Here is a 17,994-nt window from a genome sequence, read left to right as displayed (position 1 = left end):
GTCATATAATGTATTTTTTTATGTTATTTTCACTTGATTCATTTTATGCACTTTCCCGATATATGCATTCTTCAAACATTGTTTGGTTCACGAACTGCATTGTATAATTTGATTAAGGGTGAATTTCAAAGGATGGCTGTTTTTCGGTTCTTACATTGTTTCAGAAAGCACAAATCTCATAGATTTGGCTTGAAATGCGAACTGAATCGAATCCTAAATGCCCTGCAGTTTCATAGCACTGAATGAATGAATGAACCAGAAGATTCATTGTATTCCTATAGCCATTCATTCGGTGCCACAGTCTTATCTTTGCTTAGCAGTTGGATTTGAAATCCTAAGGACCGCGAGGGTTGCTGGAGCGATAACCTCCAGTATTCGAAACGTCAAAAACTGGTTGGCAAGCGCGATCCTCTACAGCAGTAGCAGAGGTAGGTGCGCTTAAGTCCATCGAACTCTTGAACCTTAGGCACAGCAAACCCGGGATAGGTTTGGAGTATTCCTCGAGGAAATAAATGCCCTTTCTTATCAAAGGCGGGCAGGCGGGCGGGGAGAGCCCAGGGTTAAGGAAGCAACAGGCAACGGCGGGAACCGGGCGCACAGCATTGCCTGGGGGCGCGTGCGTGTGGGGTTCTTCTATTCCACCGCGCGCGCGCGCGCGCAAAGGCAAACACAGCTGTTAGAACCGTTAACGGCTGCGCGCCTTGAAACTGATCAGGCGGACACCCGACCTGAGTATACACCCGCGCTATTCGGATGGGACCAACTTAAACCTTTCCCCAGTTCGTCGCTTACAATCGAGAGTGTGCACGTTTCTTTCCCGCAATCTTAAAGAGGAAACTTGAGGGGGAGAAGGCCCTGAAAGGTGAGCAATAAGGAAAATACTTTTGGGGGGTTTTTTTTAAAGGGGGTGGAGGAAACTCCCACTCCTAGGCAGCGCGAGAACAAAGAACTTCCCTCTCCCTCTTTCTTTCCCGCCCCGCACGTGGGGGGCGAAGCGGACAGCCCCCCTCAGTTGCTCCTGACACCGCCTCCTGTAGCCGCTGATTGGTGGAAACGCAGGCCCACGGGGTGGAGAGCGGGGACAGCCCGTCCAATCCGGACGACGGCAGGTTCTCTCCAATGAGAGCGGTGGCCATTGGGCCGCCGCCGCCGGGTTTGGCGCTCTGTTGTCCGGAGCTGAGGACAAGGAGGAGAAGAGGCTGGCGCGCGCGTAGACGGAGAGCGAAGGGAAGCTGGGTGAGCGGGAAGCACCCCGGAGGAAGAGACACGGCCGGACCCGGTGGCGGCGCTGCTGCCGCTGCCGCCACTAGGGAGAGAGGGGTGAGCAAGTAAGCGGCTGACAGGGGAGAGCGAGCGAGAGACGGGGACACACCCGCGCAGGGCTCTTTGTCGGGGTTGGGGGCGGGGGTTGGGGTGCAGGGAAGTCGGGGGGTTGTCTATAGGGCGAGGGGGCGGGGCTTCCTACACCGTGCAGCGTGGGGGCGGGGACGCCCTGCATGTGTCCCTCCTCCAACTCTACTGTGGGGGCTTGTGTCGGAAGAGCTGAATGGGCGCGGGGCGGGGGAGGGTGTGGGGCAGGTGTGGAGAGGAAGGCGAGGGAGAGGGTGCAGAGTGTAGTAGGTTGCCTCTTGAGGGTGGATGAGGAGACGGAGTCATGCAAGTGAGTCAGGAGGAAGGGGAAGGCCTTTCTGTGGGGAGTTACGATTAATAGAGGGCTGATGGATTGTAAGACTTGTTCTTTGTGCAGCACCTAGCGCAGCAATAGACTCCTTGTAATAATGATTCTGATGACGGGGACTGCATTTGTGGCTCAACGGGCAGAAGGATATATGGGGTGATTACGATCGGCCCTCGTTAGAGAGATTTGTGGTGAGGGGTTACGCGCCTGCCCGTGTAGGGTTATGTACGTTAATGAACACCGGGAACGTGAGCGTTAGTGCTTTCAAAGGAGCACCAAGTCATGCATGGTTGGTGGGGATGCAGTGACAACTGGAGGAAGATACTCACTGTGAACTGCCCTTTGTTGAAATTGGTACTGTCTAGCCTGCCTAAGTAGGTTTTCCCTGGAAGCAGCACACAGGGCTCCTGCAGACACAATGAAGCTACTGAACAGGCAGCTGGTGAGAAGTTGGAAATCCAGCTCCAGAAGAAAGGGAAAGAATAGGTTATATTTTTAGAGGTGGGATGCTTTTCTGCCCTTACCTGCTTTATTCTGGGAAAACCCTCTTTATTGGATTTTGTTTTAGGATGTAAGAGAGAACACCTTGCAAATTTATTGAGAATTCAACATTATGTAATCAGAATACACAGCAAGAAATCTCATTTGTTGGTAACAAAGGAAATAAGCCTGTTCACCAGAGGATTTTGAGACTAAGAATGGTTCCAGATCCAGACTGATGTTTTTTGTGGATTGCGTGCTTCTCATGCATTTAGATTTTTCACAGTGTCAGAATGCTATCCCATATTTTCCCCCATTTAATTTGGATTTACCCTTTCTGGGGAAAATCCAGTAAGTAAAAACAAAACCCCTGTTGCAATGACCTGTTTGTGATATCTCAATAATATTAAGCCCCCTTCAAAGCACCCCAAAGAGGATTAAGCCTTTTGAATCTTACCTGTTTTACTGGTTCTTCAGAAGCTGAATGGGTGGTGGGAGATGAGTTGCCAGTGGAGGGGTTTTGGTTTTAACATCTTAGATGCGTTGTTGGTACCATTATTTCCAAAACTGTGAAAAGGCTTGCACATCAAGGCTGGATGCATGCATACTTCAAAATAGACATGCATAGAATTGTTCTGTAAGTCTTTTATGAGTTTGCTATTGGTAGGAAAGATGAATAAAATACTTGAGTTTATTTAGCAAATCGACAGTTTTGTTAACTTGAAGCATGAATTTAAGATGATCTAGTCCTGCTGGTGTCAGTGATAGATCTAAATTTGATTAAATCCAAGTAACTTTTGTGACCACTATAAAGTCTGAAAAAGAGTGTTGCCAATACTTGGTTTTCATTAGGATTTTTGTCAGTGGGGGTGCTAACTGTGATATTAATGCAGTACTAGTTTGCAATTGCAACCGTGTGTTTGTAGGTGTCACTTGATTAAAGAAGCAATCTATTAATTTTATATCTGCATATAAATAAACTCCAGGTCTCCCCTCTGAGGGGGAAACTGGAAGATGGTGACAATTGTGGCTCCCTATCTCTGGAACGTGCTCCCACTGAGGTCTGCCTGGTACTTTCATTGACATCCTTTCGGTGACAGGTTACAATTTACCTTTTTTCCCCAGGCTTTTGATAGACTATGATGATACTGTTCATTATTAGTGTGCTGCCAAAGCTTTCTTTGCCTGTGTGGGGGTCGTTGTTGTTGCTGTTTTATTGTTTTGGAATTTTATGGAGTGATGTATTTGTTTTTGGTTTTAACAGTGTTGTAAGTTGCTTGGAGATCTTCAGGTAGCAAGCGACTAACAAATCTAATAAATAAAATAACCAATTGGAAGGAAAAAAACCTTGTTTGTAGATAATGCCTGGATATAATAATAATAATAAATAATAATAATATTTAATTTGTGTGTCGCCTATCTGGCAGATAGCCACTCTAGGCGACGTACATTAAAATGGGATAAATAAAATGGGTACAAATAAAATGGGATATGCCATAGTAGGTACCATTGCAGAAGAAGTATTTCTTGCTGTGAGAGTAAGGAAGAATGCCTTAGAAGGCAGCTGCCGTCTGCAGTTTTTGTAAGATATTAAGAAAAATCAGACTGGAACCCTATGCATACTTACTAGGGAGTAGGCCTCATTGAACTCACTAGGACTTCGTTCTAAGTAGGCAGGTATAGGGTTGAATATTCAGTTTCATTGTGCTCTTCAATTAATCAGGGGCACTTCTTTAACCGATCAGAAGACTTTTGTTTGATTGATCTAATTAATTAATCAATAAACCATTGCAGTCTTACTGGTTTTATTAAACTGGCTGTATAGCCCAATGTAATATGTACTTATACATTTTTTGAAAAGAAAAAGAAAACATGTTTTTGGTAGGTGATGAACTTAAAATGGGCAGGTTCATGACAAGAACAAAATGAGCATAAAACTTACAGGGAAATAGCATGCTTAACTGTCTTTTCTTTGTGGTTTTATGAAAAGTTCATTGTATCGGTTGATACTACTTTCCTTATTCAGCAATACTAATATTGAGAAAAGCCTGTTTAACTGTGCACTGCCTGGTACCACTGTTACTCATAGTGGAAAAGTCACAATGAGGGTGCTCAGATTTATGCATATTTATAGGGTATGTGTAACTGTTTTTGGCTTTATTTCATCTGATATATATACCCATTAGCACCTAAAGTATGACCTAGTGTGTGCTTTAGCTTGGAAAAAAAACTTAAATGCAAGAAGTAAAAAGGGTACCAACCTTTCTATTATAGTATGCCTTGGCATTAGTCCTATAGACCAAGGGTTGCCAATCTTTATAGGCCCATGAGCACACTTGAATTTTAGAGTGAGTGCTGTGAGCACCACCTGGTCTAGACACTTCTACCCCTGTATCAGTTCCTCCCCCGCCACAGAGAGAGAAAGTGTGTGTGCACACATAATTTTTTCAAGTGATGTGGATGAAAGTCCACTAGAATTAATTTGAGCCTTGAAAAGAATATAGAGCTAAAACAGGAAGTGAAAAAATGTGTTACAACTTCATCCTTTCGCTCTGTGTTCTCTTCAAGAAAGAAACAGATAACCACTAATCACCTCACGACCAAGAGAGAGGTGGAGGAAGGGCTCAGTCTTTGTGAGCACCGTGGGAAGATCTCAAGGGCACCATTGTGCCCATGGGCAGCCACTGCTGTACCCAACCACTGCAATTCCTTCTCCCTCCCCACATTGCAGTTTTTATCACGGTTCTTGTTTTAAATGAGATTCTGTGTGCATCTGATTCAGCAGCCTTCATTAACAAAGATCACTGTAAAAGCAGTAAAATTGACACATCTGTAAGAGATATCTCCTTAAGGATTTTACACGCTCCAGCAGTTTAGTGGTTTATGAAATGGGTATGGATCTGACACAATGCAAGTATTTGAATTTGAAAAAGAAATCTTACTATGAGTAAAATGCAGTGGTAAGTGTCTGCTGACAGAAGGAAATCAGTCAGGGGAACGGGAAGGGAGGCAGTTTCTGATGAGCCAGCACCATCCCATGGCCCCTCTAAATCTGCTCCAGAGACTTGGGGAGCCATGGGAACCTGAAGTGGGAGGGAAATTGCAAAAAATGGCCTCCCTCCCAATACTGCTGACAGAATCCCTTCTGTCAGTGGATAGTAATCATTGGGTAAGAATCTTGAGAGATACGTTTGACGCACAGAACAAGTGCTTCCTGTGTAGGATATTGTACAGTAAGGCCCTGCTTCTCAGTGCCCCGCTTCTTGGCATTCTGTTAATACGGCGCCAGCAGGGCGATCAGCTGGAGGGGGGCCTGGAGCTCCCCATGCTCCAGCTGATCTCGCCAGAGGAGAGCAAGATCAGCTGTAGAGCGCTACAGCTGATCTCCTCCTCTTCTGGCGCGATCAGACTCCCATGCTCAAGCTGATTGCGCTGGAGGAAGGGAAGATCAGCTGTAGCGCACTGCAGCTGATCTTCTCCTCCTCGGGGCAATCAGACTCCCGCACTCCAGCTGATCGCGACGGAGGAGGTCTGGAACCTAACCTGCTGTATGAGTGGGACCCTACTGTATTTTAAAACGGGTGGGGAACCTCTAGTCCTGTGGTTCCCAACCTTTATGAGAATGGGACCCCTTTTATAAGCTCAAACAAATTTGCCCCCCCCGCCACGCTAATTGTAATTTTAGCCTGTGCTAATTGTAAAACATGGTGCATGGCAAAATCTCCAAATCTCCCTTTCCATAAAAAGCTCCCTGTAGACAGGGAGGTGTTGCTTTCTTTTCTTAATGCAAAGGTTCATCAAATTGTTATCCCCCTCCCCACCCACAGTCTGAAGATGTACAATCCTGTCTCCCAAAACCAGTGGGTTACAGTGTGGATTAAAATCCAAGTTCAAATCCCCACCCATCCATGAAGCCCACTGGGTGACCTTGGGCCAGACACAGTCTCTCAGCCTGACCTATTTCACAGGGTTGATGTAGAGATAAAATGGAAAGGGGGAGAACTATGTGCACCACCTTGTGCACCATGGAGGAAAGGTGAGATATAAACACAATAATAATTAAATAAATACATTTCAGCTGCAGTACTCGTTGTAACGGTGTCGTCAGCAGCAGTAGTGCAGTAGTCGGTGATAGTAACTTCTTCGTAGCTTCACCCTCAGCCTTCTTTGACGTCTGCCATATGTTTTATAGGGAGATGCTTGCCCTTGGCATGCCTGAAAGATGCTCTAGCGCTTCAGCAAAAGTCCACCCCTCTTGTTTGGAGCAAGGGGGAGGTGTTGTCTGCAGCCACAGTGGGGAGCAGACAGTGTCCAGGGAGTGAAGACTTTAAAAAAAATTAATTTCTGTATTGTTTGTGGCCCCCTTTGGATTACTTTGCGCGCGCCCCCGGGGGTCACGGCCCCTAGGTTGGGAACCACTGCTCTAGTCTGTGGGCCAGATTTGACCTACTAGGCCTCTCTGTTTGGCCTGCCAGCCTGTTTCCCCAAACCATGCCTACGTACCCCACACCTAACATCATAATTGATGTTGCAGGTAGAGACACGGCTGGGTTAGCTATTCAAACAGGTGATTGCTGCAGACAGCATCAACTGATTGCAGAGTTCAGTCCTGCTTGGTTTAGGTCCACGAGAGTTCTCGGTGGAGACCTCTTTTGTGTACCTGGAGCCTGCATGAAGTAGGATTGAACCTCTCTGCGCATTACTGATGAGTGGGGAGTGCAATCCTGCTTGGCCACTATCTTCCCCCATGGGCCAACTTTGATAAGTAGATGGTCCTGTCTGTCTGTCAAAGTTGATCTATGGGGTCGGGGAAAATAAAGATCTGGCCTACCAGGCCAAAATGTTCTCCAACACTGTTTGAAGACTTCCGAGTGTTTACATACTGAGTTGTCACTGTTGACCTGAAAATATTTATCCGGATCTACTATCCTGCCTTTCTCCATAAGTGTTGTAGTTTTATGTTGGCTACTGTCTTAACCCTGTAAAACAGGCATGCACAACTGGTCACCCATCATACTGAATGTAGCCTGCTAGCTATGTTTTGTGGCCTGCCAGGTGTTTGCCCAGCCCCTGGCTTGCAACAGAAGCAGATGGTTTATCAAGCCCCTGGTAGAGTTGTTTATATGTGTTCTGAAACTTAAGAGAGGCAACTACCTTTGTTTCACATCACCCTTTCTCATTCCGAGAAAGATTTCAACAATATTTTGCTGATTTAGAGTATTGCATGGTGGCATTTTTTGATGTTAGCAACATAATGCTTTGTGCTCTTGATTCAAGTCTGTGTTTATGTTCTGAGTTACAACTTTCCACTAAATACTTTAAAGCTTGTTGATGTAGCAGTAGAATTTCCTTTTTCTAAATCATAAGCACGCCATGTTTGTTGTTACTGAAAACTAATGTACGTTTTGGTATGCAAGGAGAGCGAGACCCAAAAGACCCAGAAATCATGTCCTATTTTTCTTTTCCATCTTTTCAAGGACTGTTTCATGGTAACTTCTAATGTTGAGTCAAAATCCTTCACAGCAAGGAGGAGATGAAGGTATCTGACCCTCTTGAAACAGAATTTATTTATTTATTTATTTATTTATTTCATTTATATACCGCCCCATAGCCAAAGCTCTCTGGGCGGTTTACAGCAGTTAAAAACATTAAAAACAAATTACAAATTTTAAAACACAAAAAACAATTTAAAAACAATTAATTTTTTTAAAAAACACATGCTAAAATGCCTGGGAGAAGAGGAAAGTCTTTAGAGAATACAGCAAAGCCTTTGATTGTGTAGATCATGAAAAAACTATGAAATGCTTTAAAAGAAATGGGGGTGCCACCGCATCTGATTGTCCTGATGTACATGGACAAGAGGCTACTGTAAGGAGAGAATATGGAGAAACCGATTGGTTCGCAACTGGGAATGGTCAAAAGGTCTTGGCACAGTCATTAACCAAAATGACAATAGACAAGAAATAAGAAGAAGGCTAGGACTGGGAAGGGCAGCTATGAGAGAAGTAGAAAAAGTCCTCAAATATAAAGATGTATCACTGAACACTAAAGTCAGGATCATTCAGACCATGGTATTCCCGATCTCTGTGTATGGATGTGAAAGTTGGACAGTGAAAAAAGCTGATAAGAGAAAAATCAACTCATTTGAAATGTGGTGTTGGAGGAGAGCTTTGCGGATACCATGGACTGCAAAAAAGACAAATAATTGGGTGTTAGAACAAATTAAACCAGAACTATCACTAGAAGCTAAAATGATGAAACTGAAGCTATCATACTTTGGACACATAATGAGAAGACATGATTCGCTAGAAAAGACAATAATGCTGGGAAAACAGCAGGGAGTAGAAAAAGAGGAAGGCCAAACAAGAGATGGATGATTCCATAAAGGAAGCCACAGACCTGAACTTACAAGATTTGACAAGGGTGGTTCATGACAGATGCTATTGGAGGTCACTGATTTATAGGGTCTCCATAAGTCGTAATCGACTTGAAGGCAGATAACAACAACATTTATTTTCATTTGTTGGTTTGCATTGCTATTTTCTTTCTTTGTTACATTATTTATTTATTTATTTAATTTTTATTTATTATTTGATTTATATCCCACCCTTCCTCCCAGTAGGAGCCCAGGGTGGCAAACAAAAGTACTAAAAACACTGTAAAACATCTTAAAAACATACTTTAAAATGTATTAAAACAAAACATCTTTACCAACATTTTTAAAAAAGCTTTAAAAACAACTTTTTTAAAAAAGAAAAAGTTAAAAAACATATTAAAAAGCAATTCCAACACAGACGGAGACTGGGATAGGGTCTCTACTTAAAAGGCTTGTTGAAAGAGGAAGGTCTTCAGTAGGTGCCAAAAAGATAACAGAGATGGGGCCTGTCTAATACTTAAGGGGAGAGAATTCCAAAGGGTAGGTGCCACTACACTAAAGGTCCGCTTCCTCTACAAGCCCTGGAGATTGGAACAAATGTGAAATTGGAAAAAGATTTGGAGTTTATGGATGTTAGAAATAAAGTTTACTGTTTGGAATTCAACGTTGTCTCTGAAGAAATTAATGAAGATTTTGGTGGTAAAGTTATCAATGTCTTGGATAATTTTCTGGACTGGAATGATGTGATGGAGCTTGACATAGAAAAAATCTATGGAGTTGGCTACAGATATGTGACAGTGGAGAAACTCTTAAGAGATGAGCCAGTGCATTTTGTAAAAAAGAACAGAGATATGACTTTGCAGCAATATTTCAGCAACATATTCAGAATTCTTGACTGGAATGATGTGATGGGGCTTGACATAGAAAAAATGTATGGAATTAACTACAAATATGTGACAATGGAAAAACTTTTAAGAGATGAGCCAGTGCATTTTGTAAAAAAGAAGAGCAGAGATGTGACTTTACAACAATATTTCAGCAACATATTCAGAATTGATGGCAAGGACATATTTGTGATGGGGGAAATTCCCATCAGACTCTTGTTATATGACTATGGCTATGACAGCAAGATCATCATGGGATACTGATAATGGATGAATGGATACTGAAACCACTGGATTTAACAGGACTATTGAAGATGGAAGATGGAATTAATATTGATAATGGAAGAATGGTTATGGAAATTATTGGACCTAACAGATTTGACGAGATGGATTAATCAATATGTTTATTTGGACTATGGCTATGACAACAAGATTATTATGGGATACTGATAATGGAAGAATGGCTACTGAAATTACTGGACTTAACAGGATTATTGAAGATGGAAGATGGAATTAATACAGATAATGGAAGAATGGCTATTGAAATTATTGGGCCTAACAGATTTGAATCAGATGGATTAAGTGACATGTTTATTTGGAGAAAAATTGAAAGATATATCAAGGAATTGAAACCTCTCTTTGACTTTTTGTGGAAAGAATAAAGTAACGTTTATGAGATTTGATGATTAATTAAGATAACTACTGGAGGAAAGTGATTTTATAATATAATTTTAGAGACAGGATTGTTATATATTGTAGACCTATAACTGATCTGCGACAAATCGGAAGTCAACATTTTATTTTATTGTTTGTTTTTGTTTTGTTTTGTTTTTTGTCTTTGAAAATTTGAATAAAAATTAATGATAAAAAAAAACACTAAAGGTCTGCTTCCTATGTTGTGTGGAACAGACCTCCTGGTAATATGGTATCTGCAGGAGGTCCTCACCTGCACAGCGCAGTGATCGACTGGGTATATAAGGGATAAGATGGTCTTTCAGGTATCCTGGTCCCAAGCTATATATAGGGCTTTATACACCAAAACTAGAACCTTGAACTTTGCTCGGTAGCTAACAGGTAGCAAGTACTATTGTTTCAGCAGCAGGGTGATATGTTAGTGATATCCTGCCCCAGTGAGCAGTCCTGCTGCCGCAGTTTGCACCAGCTGCAGCTTCCAGACCAACCTCAAGGGCTGCCCCACATAGAGCGCATTACAGTAATCCAGCCTGGAGGTTACCAGTGCATGGGCAACAGTGGTCAGGCTATCCTGATCCACAAACATCTGCAGCTGTCTTACCAGCCAAAACTAGCCACTAAGATCATCTGGGTCTCTAGCGACAAAGATTAATTGAGAAGCACCCCCAGACTATGGACCTGCTCTTTCAGAGGGAGTACGACCCCATACAAAGCAGGCAACTGACCAATTATCCGAACTTGGGCACCACCAACCCATAGTGTCTCGATCTGGGCAGAGATATATATGCTCTCTGCTACCAAATTCTCTCTCTCTTTCCCTGCCCAGCGGTATATAAATGAAATAAATAAATAAATCAGGAAAGCTGATTTTAAGAAACTCAGCAGAGAGCATGGGAAACATAGCAGAGAGAGAAAAAAAAGTGGACAAAAAGCCTTGCCCATTTTTTGTTCTGCCCTCATTTGCTCTTGTTGCAGCCATGGCCACAGTTTTCATGCAGTCTTGACTATGTCTGTCAGAATGGCCCTTGGCAGAAAAAAAGATTGTACAGTTGTAAATCAAAAGTTCAGCTTGCTATTCCAATCTTATTTCTGCTATAATCCACACTTGTCAGGGAGAGGAATGAATTTCTGTTATCTCTCGGGATCTGGAAAGAGCATATGTGCCTAAAATTTGATGCTAGTACACAGGAACTTCAAAGTGCTGGATGTGGTCATAAGAACATCTTATGCACATGGCCATGTTACTTTTGGCTAACTCCCTGTTCCATTACGTTTCCCAACATCTTATCTGTTGTCATCCCTTAACGCATCTCTCTGTATTTTAAGGGGTATGAAATTCTTTGTTCTGCAGGACTGTCTAGACCTCTGAATTATTATTATTATTATTATTATTATTATTATTATTATTATTATTATTATTATTATTAGTCACCCATCTGGCTGGTTATCCAGCCACTCTGGGCGACGTACAAGAAAAATACATAAAACATTAAAATTTAAAATACCAACAGTAAAACTTAACCCATCCCAAAGGCCTGCCTGAAAAGCCAGGTCTTCAAAGTCTGATGCGTGTCCACCACTACAAACCCTTGTCTATCTTGTCTATCTTGATTTCAATTCATGTATTGCTGTTGCAGTGTCCCATGTTGGCTTAGGTTGGAAGTAATAAATTAATTCCCTCAACCCATTTTGTTACTGTTACAGAAGTAACTAGTGAGGAAGTTGATAGGATCACCTGGAAAACATTCCCAGGGCATAATGGTAGTATGTGAATTAGGACTTACAGATTTGTACATTTTATTTCCAATAAAGGAAGTAGAACTGTTTATTTGAAGGTATTATCAGAAACCAGTTTTGATACTACGGAAACATCGGAAGCCCGCTGCAACGAAATTGCTGGACACTTTCAAGATAAGATCGCATGTATCTGCAGGGATCTTGACTCTGTTGTTGCGACAGATGAATCCATTGAAGTGTCCGGAGCACGGCCTTATCCTTCATTATTGGATGAGTTTCAGTTGGTGCAGCTCGAGGAAGTGGACAAGGTGCTAGGAATGGTTCGGGCAACCACGTCTGTTCTGGATCCTTGCCCATCTTGGCTAGTGAAAAGCTAGCAGGGCTGGGACCACCGGTTGGGCCAAGGAAGTGGTTAATGCCTCCTTGAGGGAGGGAGTAGTCCCTGGTAGCCTCAAGGAGGCAGTAGTGAGACCTCTTTTAAAGAAACCCTCCTTGGACCCAGATAACTTGAACAACTACAGACCGGTGGCGAATGTCCCTTTTTTGGGCAAGGTTTTGGAACGGGTGGTTGCCGGCCAGCTCCAGGTGCTCTTGGATGAAACCGATTATCTAGACCCGTTTCAATCCGGTTTTAGGCCCGGTTTTGGCACCGAAACAGCCTTGGTCGCCCTGTATGATGACCTTTGTCGGGAGAGGGATGGGGAGTGTGACTCTGTTGATTCTCCTTGATCTCTCAGCGGCGTTTGATATCATCGACCATGGTATCCTTCTGGGGAGACTCGCGGAGTTGGGTGTCGGGGGCACTGCTTGGCAGTGGTTCCGCTCCTACTTCGCGGACCGTCACCAGAAGGTAGTGCTTGGGGAACATCACTCGACACCATGGACTCTCCATTGTGGAGTCCCTCAGGGGTCGGTCTTGTCCCCCATGCTTTTCAACATCTACATGCAGCCGCTGGGTACAGTCATCAGGAGTTTTGGAGTGCGTTGCCATCAATATGCTGATGACACGCAGCTCTATTTCTCCTTTTCATCTTCTTCAGGTGAGTCTGTTGATGTGCTGAACCGTTGCCTGACCGTGATAATGGACTGGATGAGAGCTAATAAACTGAGACTCAATCCAGACAAGACCGAGACACTGCTGGTGAACGCCTTCCCTGCTCAGATGGTGGATGTTCACCCTGTTCTGGATGGGGTTACACTCCCCCTGAAAGAACAGGTACGTAGTTTGGGGGTTCTTTTTGATTCTTCCTTGTCTCTCGAGGCCCAAGTGGCCTCGGTGGCACGGAATGCATTTTACCATCTTCGTCTGGTAGCCCAACTACGCCCCTATCTGGACAGGGACGACCTCGCCTCAGTTGTTTATGCTGTGGTAACTTCAAGATTGGATTACTGTAATGCGCTCTACGTAGGGCTGCCCTTGAAGACAGTTCGGAAGCTTCAGCTGGTGCAGAACGCAGCTGCCAGACTATTGACGAGGACCAGTCGGTCTTCGCATATAACACCTATTCTGGCGCGTCTGCACTGGCTCCCTATTTGCTTCCGGGCGAGATTCAAGGTGCTGGTTTTGACCTATAAAGCCTTACACGGCGTGGGACCTCAATACCTTGTGGAACGCCTCTCTCGCTATGAACCTACCCGTTCACTTCGTTCAGAATCTAAGGCCCTCCTCCGGGTACCAGCTCATCGGGAAGCCCGGAGGGTGGTTACTAGATCTAGGGCCTTTTCTGTGGTGGCCCCTGAGTTGTGGAACAGCCTCCCCGAAGAGGTACGCCTGACACCTACACTTCCATCTTTTTGGCGCCAGGTAAAGACCTTTTTATGCTCCCAGGCATTTTAATCTTTTAATTTTCTTAATCTTTCTACTTTTAACATGTATCCTTCTTAATTTGTGTTGTATTTCATTTTTGTTGTGCTTTCTGTTGTTTGTTTGTACATGTCTTTGTGATTTTTTACTATGATATATTGTATTTTATCTTGTTTGTTCACCGCCCTGAGAGCTATTCTGCTAAGGGCGGTATATAAATTGAAATAATAATAATAATAATAATAATAATAATAATAAAGGAAACCTCAGTTTCAGTTGGTGACTATTGAAGGCTGTTTCATACATGACATCATCATAGGTTTCTGTAGTAGTGGACTCATAGCTACCTCCTTCAAGGGATCTGGAATCACCTTAATTATCACAGTTGACCATTTCTCCTGGGAAGATTTAATCAGCTAGAATGGGCAAAGGTTGAGCAAATAGAGCAGAGGGACAAACTTTTTTTTTGTCTCTGGGACCACATCTTTATGTGGCCCCACCTCACAGGCCAACTTTGACAGGTGTGCAGACCAAATCACCTGTCAGTTGTACATCATTATGACATCTCATGGTTGATAGATGGGTTGCTCTATCCATCTGTCAAAACCACTTGTGCAGGGGTCCCTAGCTTGGGAACCAGAGCACAAGAGACGTTGTCACCCCTATGTTTTTGCAAACCACTTTGCACTCTTCCTTTCAACCTCGGTAATCAGAGCTTGAAAGGACTTCCATAGGACAGGTTGGAAAGTCTTTTGGAAGCATCCCCGTGTCGATCCTTTAAACCTCCAAGTTTGGAAGTTGAAAGGAGTATGAAGTGTCTTGTAAAGCTCTTTCAGAGGATGAAAGGAGGAGGACACAACTACTTCATAGAGCAGCACTGGGACGGAGAAGCAATTTCCATCAAAATGAAACTGCTTCCCCTCTTTGAGCAAAGCACATTTATTGCCCATCAGCTGATGGGCAATTAGGAGCATGCCTTGCTCTAGCAAGGAGCAATCAGGAGCCCACTTTAGAATCATAGAATCGTAGAGTTGGAAGGGGCCTATAAGGCCATCAAGTCCACCCCCCTACTCAATGCAGGAATCCAAATTAAAGCATATTCTACAGGTGGCTGTCCAGCTGGCTCTTGAATGCCTCCAGTGTTGGAGAGCCCACCACCTCCCTATGTAATTGATTCCATTGTCATAGCGCTCTGTTAGGAAGTTTGTCCTGATGTTCAGTGAAAATTTGGCTTCCTGCAACTTGAGCCCATTATTCCGTGTCCTGCACTTTGGGACAATCGAGAAGAGATCCTGGCCTTCCTCCATGTGGCTATCATAATGTTGTGGCTATCATATAATTGAAACATGCTATCATATCTCCCCTCACTCCTCTTCTCAAGGCTAAACACGCCCATTTCTTTCAGTCTCTCCTCATAGGGCTTTGTTTCCAGTCCCCTGATCATCCTTGTTGCCCTCCTCTGAACCCGCCCCAGTTTGTCTGCATCTTTCTTAAAGTGCAGTTTCCAGAACTGGATGCAGTACTCAAGATGAGGCCTAACCAGTGCTGAATAGAGAGGAATCAATACTTCATGTGATTTGGAAACTATAGTGTTAATGCAGCCTAAGATAGCATTTGCCTTTTTTGCAGCGACATCACACTGTTGGCTCATATTCAGCTTGTGATCAACAACAATCCCAAGATCCTTTTCGCATGTAGTATTTCTGAGCCAAGTATGTTATAACTGTGCATTTGGTTCCCCCCCCCCCCAGGTTTAGAACTTTGCACTTATCCCTGTTAAGTTTCATTCTGTTGTTTTCAACCCAATGCTCCAGCCCAGCCTTTCCCAACCAGTGTGCCTCCAGATGTTGTTGGATCACAACTCCCATCAGCCTCAGCCAGCATTGCCAATGATCAGGAAAGATGGGAATTGTGGTCCAACAACATCCGGAGGCACATTGGTTGGGAAAGGCTGCTCCAGCCTATCAAGATCCCTTTGAATTTTGTTTCTGTCTTCCATGGTATTGGCTATCTCTCCCAATTTTGTATCATCTGCAAATTTGATAAGCGTTCCCTGCACCTCCTCATCCAAGTCATTACTAAAAATGTGGAAGAGCCGTGGGCCCAGGACCGAGCTGTGTGGTACCCCGCTCATTATCTCTCCCCAGTTTGAGAAGGAACCAGTATGATTCTGTAGCCAACTATGAATCTACCTAATAGTTGTTCCATCCAGCCCACATTTAGCTAGGGCCCTTTGTCAAAAGCTTTGCTGAAGTCGAGATATATTATGTCCACAGCTTTCCCACAGTCTACAAGGGAGGTCACCTGATCAAAAAATGAGGTAAGATTAATCTGGAGGGATTTGTTCTTCATAAATCCATGTTGGCTTCTTCACTGCATTGTTTTCAAGGTGCTTACAGATTGACCGCTTTATAATCTGCTCCAGAATTTGCCCAGGGATTGGTGTCAGGCTGACTGGTCTGTAGTTGCCAGGTGCCTCCTTTTTGAAGATAGGGACAACATTAGCCTTTCTCCAGTCATCCGGCACTTCACCCATCCTCCATAATTTCACAAAGATAATAGGCAGTGGTTCTGAGAGTTCTTCAGCCAGTTCCTTCCATATGCTGGGATGCAGTTCATTGAGCCCTGGAGGTTTGAACTCGTTCAAAGTTATTAGGTATTCTTTGACAATTTGTCTATCAATCTCAAGCTGCAATCCTGCCCCTTCAACCTCATATTTCTCAGGAAGGTCATAGACCCTCTTTTGGGAGAAGACTGGCCCAAAGTAGGAATTGAGCACTTCTGCCTTTTCTTTGTCATCTGTTATCATTTTGCCATCCTCATTGAGTAGCTGTATCACTGTTGCTTTTCTCTTTTGGCATCTCTTGCTAACGTCAGTTCATTTTCAGCTTTAGCCTTCTTGACGCCATCCCTGCAATTCTGTGCTACCTGTGTGTACTCTTCCTTTGTAGCCTGGCCTTCCTTCCACTTTCTGTATATGTCCTTTTTTGTTTTCAGGTCACCTCTGTTTTCTGTGAAGCCACATTGGCTTCTTCTGCTGTCTTCCCCCTTCTTTCCTTAATGGAATTGTTTGCCATTGTGCCTTTAGAATTTCCTCTTTTTAAAAACTCCCATTCAACTTGGACTCCTTTTTTCATTAGAGTCACTTGCCACAGAACCTTGCTTACCATTGTTCTGAGTTTATTAAAATCAGCTTTCCTGAAGTCCAGGGTATGTGTATGGCTACTCTCAGCTTTTGCTTCCTTTAAAATAAAGAACTCTAGTATAGCGTGGTCACTTTTTCCCAGAGTTCCCGTAACTGCCACTTCATCCAGCAAGTCATCTCTATTAGTTAAAATCAAGTCAAGGATAGACAGTCTCTAGTTGATTCCTCCACTTTTGTTGGAGAAAGTTATCTCCAACACAAGTCAGGAATTTCTTGGAGGGGCTGTGTTTGGCAGAATTTGCCTCCCAACAGATATCAGGTGTAATTTAATTCCCCCATTACTACAACATGCCTCCTCAAAACATTGGCAATTTGCTTTGCACAAGTTTAATCCTCGTCTTCTCCTTGATTGGGTGATTGGTAGTAGACTCCAGCCACCATATTCCCTTTATTCCTTGCCCCATTTATTTAATCCAGATACTCGTGGTGGAGCTACCAAGCTTATCCTCCTGTATTTCTGTGCAGGGATATATATTTTTAACATATACGACTCCTCCTCCCTTTCTATTCCTTCTGTTCTTTTTGAGCAAGTTATAGCCTTCAGTTGCTGTAATCCAGTCATGGGAGTCAGCCCACCAAGTTTCAGTTATACCTATCAAGTCATATTTACTCTCCTATATTAAGAGTTCAAGTTCATCCTGTTTGTTTCCCATACTCTGGACATCGAAGATGATGTGATTTACAGCCTGGCTTCCTTCCTACATTTTTAGGAAGACTATTACATTAGAGCTGTTCCTTCAGTTCCTCTTACTGTGCACAAGCCTTTGTTAGTCTTTATCGCCCAGTGTACATTCTCCCTCTCCCTTAGGATTCAGTTTAAAGCTTTCCTGTGGCCAAACACATTCTTCCCCAGTCCTTGTGAGGTGCAACCCATCACTTGCCAGCAGTCTATTTTCCAGGAAGTGTAGCCTGTGGTCCAAGAATCCAAATCTCTCGCGTCGGCACCACCTTCGTAGCCATTCATTCACCCAGAGTATTTTTCTTTCCCTTTCCGCTCCTTTTCTAAGTACTGGAAGGATGGATGAAAAAACTATCTGGCCCCCAAAGTCCTTGAGTTTCCTTCCCAGAGCTTCAAAGTCTGACGTGATTTCTTCATGGCTTTGCTTGGCAGTATCATTTGTTCCCACATGGATGAGA

At 43.5% G+C, this 17,994-nt stretch overlaps 1 protein-coding gene across 9 annotated transcripts in view; it reads left to right on the top strand.

Annotated features, from left to right (window-relative positions):
• Positions 1-666: 666 nt before the first annotated feature.
• The window catches only part of EZH2 (enhancer of zeste 2 polycomb repressive complex 2 subunit), a 131,668-nt gene continuing 114,340 nt past the window's right edge, over positions 667-17,994 (top strand). For 2 of the 9 annotated variants that reach the window (XM_061587483.1, XM_061587486.1), the window contains exon 1: positions 1,068-1,328. The gene's annotated coding sequence lies outside the window, so the exon portion shown is untranslated. Of the gene's footprint in view, positions 863-1,067; positions 1,329-1,644; positions 1,661-17,994 lie in introns of those variants that run through there. The other 7 variants (XM_061587491.1, XM_061587490.1, XM_061587485.1 and 4 more) reach the window with 6 other exon arrangements.

Source organism: Rhineura floridana, chromosome 10, assembly GCF_030035675.1.
Source record: "Rhineura floridana isolate rRhiFlo1 chromosome 10, rRhiFlo1.hap2, whole genome shotgun sequence".
In the NCBI taxonomy this organism is placed as follows: Eukaryota; Metazoa; Chordata; class Lepidosauria; order Squamata; family Rhineuridae; genus Rhineura; species Rhineura floridana.
This window is presented reverse-complemented; position numbering and strand designations above follow the sequence as displayed.